Raw genomic sequence first — 10,071 nt, 5'->3', positions numbered from 1 at the left:
TGAAGAACTGCAAAGCTGAGTGGAAAAGGCCCCTTGGGGGGACACTGGGGTGTCCCAGTGGCAGCTGCCGGCAGAGGCAGCCTGGAGGAGCAGAGCCCTGTGTCCCCCAGGAGCCCAAAGTGGGGAGCCCAGAGAGGGGGAAGCGCCGTCATTGGCGGGACCCTCAACAGCCTGGAGAGGGGCAGGGGGGACTCCTTGGAGCCCCTGCAGCCCAAAGCAGAGAGGGAGGGGAGAAGGGACCCCGGGAGCCCAAAAAGCCCTGGCATCCTGTGCCAGGAAGGTGGACAGAGCTTCAGCCAGAGCTCGGAGCTGGTGGGCCATGAGCAGGTTCACCATGGGGAGAAGCCCTACAAGTGCTTGGAGTGTGGGAAGAGCTTCAGGCAGAGCTCCCACGTGATCCAGCACCAGATGATCCACACCGGGGAATGGCCCTATGAGTGTGGGGAGTGTGGCAAGGGCTTCAGCTGCAGCTCCCACCTCGTCACCCACCAACGCATGCACACTGGGGAGAGGCCCTACGAGTGTCCCCAGTGTCAGAAGAGGTTTCAGACCAGTTCCAGTCTCCTTGTACATCAGCGGATTCACACGCAGGAGAGGCCTTTCCGCTGCCCCAACTGTGGGAAGGGCTTCAAACAAAAGTCCCACCTCGTCACCCACCAGCGCATCCACACTGGGGAGAGGCCCTATGAGTGTCCCCAGTGTGGGAAGAGCTTCTCCAGGAGCTCTACCTTGACCCAACACCAACGGAGGCACCGGTAAGGGAAGCCCTGCAAATGCCTCAGCTGTGGGAAGAGCTTCGTGCCCTGCTCCAACTCCATCCCCCATGGGAGGACCCACTTTGGTCAGAGCCCTGGTGACCCACATTCCCAGTGATCCCTGCTGAGAAGACACCCGGAAGGTGGTCTCCACGTCCTCCTGGTTCCCCATAGGCACCTGGATGAACACAGGGGCAGGAACATCCATCAGGACTCTGATCTAAACTGGAAATTCACTGACAGAAAGTGATTTCTTGACTTTACACCCCAAAGAAATCTCACCCGCTCTGTCCAGTTATTTCTTCTGGTGGCATCAAGCAGTGCTGCATGATCTTGGAGGTCTTTTCCATTTCAATAATTTCTTTCTTCACCCTGTCTAAACAACCAAAACTGGGGTGAAAATAAAAAATTGAGCAAAGAGACCTAAAGCTGTACCATTTACCTGGATTTGGGGGTGAATTTGGGGTTGGTTCAATAGAATATTTGGGAGGATTTGGGTGTTCTGAAGCTACCAAAGGCAGGGGACATGTCCACAATCTCATAGGTGTGCCGGCAAAAGGTGTCCACCTGAGCCCGCCTGTTCTCTAAGAATTCTAATTGTCTGTCCCAGTCCCTGGCCTGGCTCTCCCTATCCGGGATGTTCCCCCAAAGTGCCCAAATCACTGCTGAAGTGCCCGAGCTGATCCTGGCTGTAAATGTTCCTGTCCACCAAGCTCTCCTGGTCAGTGCCATGGGAGGTGGGAGTTTAGGGGCTCCTGGGGGGACTGGGAAGGGCTTCTGTCAATCCTGTGGGCATTTGTGGTGCTGGGAGGGGGCTTGGCAGGGTCTATGAGGGAGATTTGGGTCCCTGACAGGGCTGTGTGGCTTGCAGAGAATTTGGGTGGGTCCTGGGGGAGATGGAAACGGGTTTTGGTGGTTCTTGGGGTCATTTATCTTGCAGGGAGTAGTTGGGGGGGGGGGGTCCTGGCTGGGAGCTGTGGGGTGGTTTGAGGAGTCTGGGAGTGGCTGTGGGGCTGGGAGGGCGTTTTGGGTGGTTGTGACTCCCCCAGACTCCCAAAGCTGCCACCAGACCCCATCCCCCAAGATACTGCCAGAGCTCAGTGGCTCCATGTTGGGGTTCATCGTCCTGGCTCTGCAGAAGATATGGGGGGGTCCCCGGGGCCGTGCGTGTCCCCCCAGAGCGTGTGTGACACCCCCCATCCCATTGTCACCCCCTTGTCCCTCCCCACAGGGCTCCAGCCCCAGCTCCTGCTCCCCCAGAGGGAATTTGGGGAGGGGGCAGGGGGGTGTGCAGCCCCCGCCGGGGGATGGCCCCGGCCCAGCCCCTTTGTTCAGCACCAAGCTGGGCTCGGGGCCGCAGGAGGAAGAGGCCGGTGGGAAGCAGATCCTGCAGCTGGGACAGTGCTGGGGGTCAGGGCAAGGGCCTGCCCTGCACACCTGGCTCAGGAGTGACCCTGCCCCGGCAAGGGAGCGGGACATTCCCATCCCCAGGGATCAGGGCTGGGAGCAGCACTTGGGGCACGGACATGGAAATACTGGGAGCGACATGGAGCACACTGAGGGCGTGAATTATTCCCCCGCCTCCACCTTCTCTGGCCGCCCTGCCAGCTGAGAAATGCTCGCTGGGCCTCGGCCTTGGCCAACAGCCCCTGGGCTCAGCTCCTTGGAGCTCATCACAAACACTGTCTGCTCCAGGCACTGCTGCTGCCCAACCAGCTCCTGGCTGCTTTAGGAGCAGCCCCGGGAAGTGTTTTTGTTCCCTCGGTGGCACAACAGCCCTGTTCTCACCCTGCCAAAGAAAGCTGTGGATGCCAAGTGCGGCCAGGATGAAACATTGCTGGCACTGAAGCCCCTCTCTTGGGGCCCTACAGACAGCGCTCCAAAAGGAGCCCCTTGGAGCTCTCCTGGGCCAGCGACTCTCTCGGAGTGGGGCCTCTCCGAGCCGGGAACTCTCCCGTTTGCTGCACTCGGGGATCCCCAACAACGAGGGAGCCTGGGCCGATCCCCCCACTCCTCCAGGCTCAGCCCTTCCCCCGCTGGGGAGATGCCAAAGCATCGGTAGGGAGCATTTCCCTGCCCTCAGGGGAATTTCTCACAGGGGCCTTGCACTGACTCTTTGTGTCTGTGTGCACACAGGAGTGCCTGTGCTCAGGAAATGTGGCAGAAATGCTGCTCTCTGAGGGGTCTGAGTGCCTTGGATAGCTGAGCCAGTCAGGCCTGTCAGTAGGGTTAAATCACAAGGTCTAAGCTAAGTTAAATTGTGCTAAGAGTTGTTCTTTGCTAAGTTGTTAGGTTTAAAATATAAGCCAAGTTGAATATTGTTAAATGTTATTTCTCAGTTAAATTGCAAAGTCATAGGTTATAAGTTTGGTTAAATACTGTAAAGTGCTGTTCTTTTGCTAAATTGTGAAGTTGAAGGTGGAAGTTAAGGTTAAGGTATAAGTTAAGTCCTGTTAAGTTTGAGCTCTGTAAGCTCTTGGGCAGAATCTGCTCTATGGCCTCATACCCAACTCTGTGATGTCACAGTCCACTCTCTGATGTCACAAAACCCTCCCTGTGATGTCATACTGCCACTCTGTGATGTCACAGCACACACTTTGACCTCACTGCCCGCTCTATGATGTCATACAGCCATGCCATGATGTCACAGCCTGCTCTGTGATGTCACACAGTCCCCTCTATCACGCCTTAGCTGCTTGATGACCTCACACAACAAACTCTGTGATGCCATAGCCCAATCTGTGACAGCAGCACCTCTGTGGCTGTGTCATGGAGGCACAGAGCAGCTGTGATGTCAGAGAGGGGCTGTGTGACAGCACAGCGTGGGTTGTGTGAGGTCACAGATTGGGCTGTGACATCACAGAGCTTGTTGCATGAGGTCATCCTCACGAGGGGATCCTGCGGCCCGAGCATAGCATTCCTTTGCACTGCGCTGGCCGCCAAACGAGCCCACTTGGCCTCAAAAACCTCAAACTGCACAGAGTCAAAAAGAGCATGTGCCACAGATCGGATGTCGGAAGGTGTCAGCATCTCAGCAAGGAGCATTCCGATCGTCCGCATAACTTCAGCAGACCCGACACCATGCTGGGCAACGGTGTCACGGATTTCTTTCACCATCTTAAACGATAAAGGCTGATGGGTGCTGTGAGTAACGCCCCTAAGCACAGGGAAAGCCTGGGGACCCCCTGGCAAGGTCGCATCACCTGCCGTGTCCCGTCCCGTGGGCTCCACAGGGACAGCAGCAGCCGCCTGACTGCGAGGCAGTGCAGCATCACTTGACACCACGCTCCCCGCAGCAGCAGCAGAGCCAGAGGAGCCTCCTCCGCGATCCTGCAGGCGCTGCGAGGAGGCAGAGTCGCACATCTCCTCAGCCTCACCCAGGACCTCCTGCCAAAACCGCCCGCGGTCCCTGGGACGCACGGTCACCTGGCAGGCGGGGAGGGTCCACAAAGCCGACGGGGAGGGTCCGCGGCCACGGGAACCCACCGGTCTCCCGCCGGCCGCGTCAGCAGCCGCGCTCAAGGTAAACAGCCCCGCGCCCCGCCGCAGCCTCAGCCCCCGCGGCAGGCGGGGGAGCGGGGCCGAAGCAGCCGGCAGCTCGGCGGTGCCGCCCGCCGCAGCGCTGGCAGAGGGCACCGCGGCGGACACAGGCGCCGGCGCGGAACGCAGACCCGGCGCGGCGCCCCCCGCCCCCGGCGCGGGGCAGGGATGGGGCGCAGAGAGAGACGCGGTGTGCGGAGCCGCGGCACCGCGGGCCGACACGAGGGAGCCCGGCACGGCCCGAGGAGCGGCGGAGCCGTGCCGCGGAGCCGCGCAGCGGGCACCGCCCCCGCCGGGCGGAGCGGGGCGGGCTGCCCGCCTGCTGGGCCGGGGCCCGACGGAACAGCGGCCAGCGCCCCGGCTCCGGCGGCTCCCACTGCCGCCGCACGCCCAGCAGGCTGCGCAGGCTCGGGAACGGGAGACGCCGCTGCCCCGCAGGACGAGCCCGAGGTCGGAGCGGGCGAGCCCGCTCCCGCCGCCCCCAGGGCTATGTCGTGGAAACATTGACATGACAGCTTTTACTGAAGAGCGCTCTGTGGAAAATCAGAAGTGTGGCAGCTTCACCATTTGTTAACTAGAACAGAAACTCAAGGGGAGAATGACTTGCAAGAGAAACTGTTTTGAAGGCCCACATAGCTGTTTTTTCACAACTCTGACCCCTTCCCCGGCTGAGCAGATTGATAGCCGAGATCCCAAGGTGCACTATTTCCACTCAAGCAGAGCCTCCTGAAGGTGTTAATGGCTGACAACGTTTTCGTGTGGAGCAAGGAGATGTCTCCTCCCTGTTAATTGCAATCGATGTACGATGTTTCTCTGTCAAGCACCGAAATGCTTTTAAGAGAAGTGTTTGATTCCTGGTTTAAAGAACTGTTTCAGCCATGACCTGGGAGGCAGAAGGTGTCTCAAGGAATGCTCTGGAGTGCTTTATGTAGGAGTCAGATAACGGGATTGCAGTGGCCCCGCTCAGGGAGGAGGTAGGGTGGATGTTTGCTGCTGTTTTAAAGGTGTGAACAGGCGATAAGGAGCAGCAGAAACACGGGGTTTACAGATCCATTGATTATGCGATCACTCCATTCAGCCAAGTAAAGGTTTTTGTGATTTAGACAATTAACTTTTGAAAGGAAGGAAAAAAAAAAAGGTTGAAGAAGATACAGATGGGCACAAACACAGGAGATGAGCACTGATGTTAGGGTATGGGGAGAAGCAGAAGAAGGCAATTTGAAGGAAGATGAGGGAAGCTCTCAGGGTGTCAAGAGGCCCTTGAAAGGGACCCATCTGTCGGCAATTTCCTGCCCTCTCAGGTGGAAGGAGTGATTAATGACCAGGAAGGGATATGAGGGATGTGTAGACAGCTGAGGGTCTTTTGTAGAAGTTTGTGAAGCTTTAAGTAGTCTGCTGAGTTTCTTGCAGCAGAGAAGCTGAGCCTTGGTTGTTGGTAAGCTTTGAGAAGGTGATGTTGAGCTATCTCAATTGAAAGAAAATCTACTGTGGTCTGAAATGTTTTCTACCACTGAAGAACCAGTACTGGGGTAGAAATGTGCTCTAACCAGGTAGGAAGCCTTTCTTTTTGTGGGGCAATGTGGAGAATGAGGGAAGACCTAGTAAAACTGGGGGAGGATAAGGCTGGAAAACTGTGTGCTGAGATGTTGATTGGAAAATACAGGGATGGGGCAGCAAATGGAAGTTGCTGTTGGAGAAGAATAATATGATTGTGTTAGAAAGCTAAGTTTTTGGGACATGGCCTAGAGAAATGAAAGAGCAGGCAGGGGGAAATGTGGGAGAAGGTAAGGTTTGTGCATTGGGGCAGTACAATCCAAATAATAGGTTTTAATAGTGCTTTAAGCTCCAGGACTGGCTCAAAAGTCACTCTAGAAGGAAAAGAACATTTCACTCTTTTAGATGTAAATAGCTGGATAGATTTCATGCAAAGAGAGAAACATGATCTTTTTGAGAAAGAGTGTTGGTTTTTTTCTATTGGGGATTTTGGACTTACCTGATGTAGAAGCACTGGCTGGTAACAAGAGATGCAGACAGAGGATCAGAGCCAGGATAGAAGTAAAACAGGCTGATTATGTCGTGGTAAAAGAGCTTGGTGGAGATGATAAGGAAACACATTGGCAGATATTAACACTATTAATTAACATTCAGCCTTCATCTGCATGAAGAGCTATCTCACAGTATAATTTGGTAGTGGCAATGGAGATGAAGAATAGATGCAAGATTGGATGCAGCTGGCAAAGAGCACCCTAGATCCTCAGGATGAAGGATAGTCTGCTGGCTGTGATGCAAGGCATCAAGGGGGAGAGGAGCTGTAATAGGAGGGATCTGGCACTTGAATTAAGAGAATCAATCAGTGGTTGGTAACTGGCCATGGTAGACATCTGGCAGCATGACTGTACAGCTGTGACCCTTGCATCTGGAGACAGTTACATGGGTTTGTGTCCAAAGCAGGAGTTTCAACAGGAATCTGAACTCAAGTGCAAAGTCATTCCTCACTGACTGATGTGTGTGCAGTAAGTCAAGGGTGCACCAGAGCAAAGCTCCCCCCTGGCTGCCTGTTCTGGCAGTTTTAGGATCATGTTGGCCAAGGGAGCAAGCCTGAGGGTGCCATCACACTGGGGATATATCTGGCATGGTGGAGGTGGATTCAACTCCAGACCTGTCACCTGTCCCCACTCCTCGGTGATGAGCAGTGACACAGCCATGGCTTTGCCTGTGGATTTGTGGCTTTCCAACCTTCCTTTGCTTGTCCTTAGAAGAAAGACATGAGATGATTCTTGTTCTAAAATTAAATAGCTTTGTTCCATTGCCAGTGAAGAAAAAAGCAAGAGTTCATTTTTTTCATCTCCCTTAAAGGATGCCAAACATGGACTGAATTCCTCAGGGCATCTGTAGCACTGCCACTCTGTCTTCTTGTTACTCTGACCATCTTCATCACCACATTTGATGTGCAAATGTGGAAAGCAAGGCTTGGGTTTATAATGGCTAATGGCTGATTCTTTTTAACTGCTCTATTAGAAAAGGAAAAACATGTTGGCGAGTTGTTTTTTTTTTTTTTTCCTTCCTGAGCTGCTCACAAAGTGGAGTGAGACAGATACCTTCTGGTCATACACCTCATAGAATGGTTGAGCAAATGTAAAAAGAGCTGTACATACTGACTAGGGCAAAGAAAATCAGCTCAAGCTGCTTCTTGGGACTGTCCTTATTAGTTTGAGGGTTGTCTGGACTCTGATGCTAATGGTGCACAATGTTTTGGGAAGCGTTTAGGCCAGCTGGATTAAGATACATTAGTGTTCCCAACCAATGAAAGGACCAGTCTTGCTGGCACCTGCTCCCCAGTTATTTCTGATTCAGTGAGATGAAAAAAAATCAGGTGATAGGGAAACCTGTAGGTTAGCTTTTGTCATAACTAGTATTAACTATTACTGATCAAAAGAAAGATGATGTAACAAACCCATTTTGCACCATAGTATACCCATTAACAACCCATTTTGTATCATCCATGTGAATGTAAGTGCTAAAAATGAAACTAGCCACAGCCCCAGGGACATAGGTCTGAAAAAAATTAATCTTTAACAACAAAATGGAGAAGGAGTAGAAGTAAGCATGGAAATGATTTTTTTGAGAAGGATTTGCTAGCATCAATATGTTATAGACCCAGCTCTGGCAGAAGCACAGCTGTCCAGCTTTCAAGGTCTGCCTGCTGCAGCACCAGGCAGAGGGACCTGCAGGGAATGTGCCCTTTGTAGCAAGGGACTCAAATTACAATAATTATTCCTGTTTCTTGAAAGGGCTAATTAGCTCAAGAGTTGTGCAGAAGGGCTACCTGCCTTCCAGGGGCCTCCTCAGGCCCCTTGGTTTCACCTGAGGCCATTTGGACATAATGGCTAATTGAAGCAGAGTGGGTTCAGATACCTGTGTATCATGGAGCTTTGCCCCTAGCAATTGTCAGCTTTCAGAAAAAGAACAAACAACGAGTAATTGGCTTCACTTTTTTACAGACTGATTGTTCTAAGGGGCCTAAGCAGAGCGGTTTCTTTAAATTCAGGATGGACAGGTGCATCTGCCAGTTACTTCTCACCTAGGAGAAGTATCCAGCAAGCACTTGTCTTTGCTCATATTGCATATTTGTGAGTAATTAATTTGGCATTAAATTTTTGGTGGTTGTGTTCTGCATACTGGTATATGTTTTCTTGGGAAAAGCAAAACCCATATTGCCTGTTTAGGTAGTTAAATCAGAAAGTTTGACTGTGTGGCTGAGGAAGAATTGCTGTGGTGGACTCTTCCTCGTGGATAACTCTTCTTGAGTCTGCTGCCATTGCTGTCTGCATCCTTACCATGTCATGACATTGCAGTTTGATAATGCATGTGATTGTGAAAGTGGAAAAGTGTGACCTTGAGAAGGGTGCAGTGGGATAGGGAAAGAAATACGGAGTTGAGGGGACAATAAAGAATTGTGAGTAAATATCAATCTTCAAAATGACACATTTTCTGCCTTGAGATTTTGTATGCATGTGCACCGTCCATGTACATCTAGCTGGTCTTTTTTTGGTTTTGGTTTTGTTTTTTTGGGGGGTATTTTTTTGGTGTTGTTTTATGGTTTTTTGGGTGGGTTTTTTTTGTTTTGGTTTGTTTTTTTTTTCTGTCTTATGGACTTCAGATAGTGATTCTCAAGAGAAATAACACTGGTTGGAAACAAAATTGGTGGTCTTTGAGCTCCAGGACTGATGAGTAGTGAATAGTTGTTTCATTCCATGTTTTTGTTACATTATTTTTAATCTCTTAAAACCTTACTTTGTGCTTTAAATGACAGGGGAAAAAAATCAGTTATTTGGGCTGATGTTTTCCTGTAGCTTCTGATTTGGTGTATTAACCAGAGGCAAAAATGTTATGTTGTGCAAAACACTAAAAAAACAAAAAAGATGAACCTATTTCTTATGTGTAATTGAATTAGGACAAATACAAATATTTTGATGAATGGAAACAGTGAAGAGCTCAGTCCTTTGAAAAAGATATGCTGATTTGAAACTTTTAAATTTCTGATATTAAAACAATGTGGAATTGTAGAAAAGTAGAGCTGGAAGACATCATGAGAGCTTATATTGCTGATTTCTTCCCTGTGGCCAGAGCAACTCAACCTGAACTATTTGGGACAGAAATGTATCCAGCCTATGCTTCAGAAGGTCTGGACTACTGAGAATAGAAAATTTCAGGAACCTGTTCTCACACATCATTGCTATTGCTGTCAGGAACTTTTCTCTTAATACTCAGTTTGCATTTTCTTTGTAGGGACTGCAGGTTTTGATTCCTCTCCTGCCCATGACAAACCTGAAAAGAAATTTGTTCCCTTTTTGAAACAGCCCTGCTCAAACCCGTCCTAGATGGGATTAGGATAATATATTAGGATGAAATTAAAGCATTTGAAACAATTCTAAATTCCTTTTTTTTTTTGTGGGCTGAATACTCAGCTTTAAGAAGATGCAGTGTGGGAAAGGACAGAGAAGCACCAAGAACTGAGCAGGCTTATACAGCTCAACAAAGCCAAAAGCAGAGAAGAGCCTTCTTAACTCCAGATTTGATTCCTGGTTTGGTACACAGACCATCTTCCTTACCTAAGAAGTACTGAGCTTCTCACAAGGGACACTTGTCATTTAAAGCAGCATAATTTAGAGACATTGGTCAGTTTTGAATCCAGCTGCTCGTGGTTCCGTGTGAGCCGGTTTCCGTGGGATTGGATCAAGACTCTTTGCAGTGTCTCTGGTAGATGGGATATGCA

At 50.8% G+C, this 10,071-nt stretch overlaps 1 pseudogene; it reads left to right on the top strand.

Annotated features, from left to right (window-relative positions):
* The first annotated feature begins 288 nt into the window (after nt 1-288).
* Nucleotides 289-10,071, top strand: part of LOC137465839 (zinc finger protein 436-like) — a 52,474-nt pseudogene continuing 42,691 nt past the window's right edge.

Source organism: Anomalospiza imberbis, unplaced genomic scaffold (genome assembly GCF_031753505.1).
Source record: "Anomalospiza imberbis isolate Cuckoo-Finch-1a 21T00152 unplaced genomic scaffold, ASM3175350v1 scaffold_114, whole genome shotgun sequence".
NCBI classification, from domain to species: domain Eukaryota; kingdom Metazoa; phylum Chordata; class Aves; order Passeriformes; family Viduidae; genus Anomalospiza; species Anomalospiza imberbis.
The sequence above is the reverse complement of the archived record's forward strand: the minus strand, read 5'-3'. Positions and strand labels throughout refer to the sequence as shown.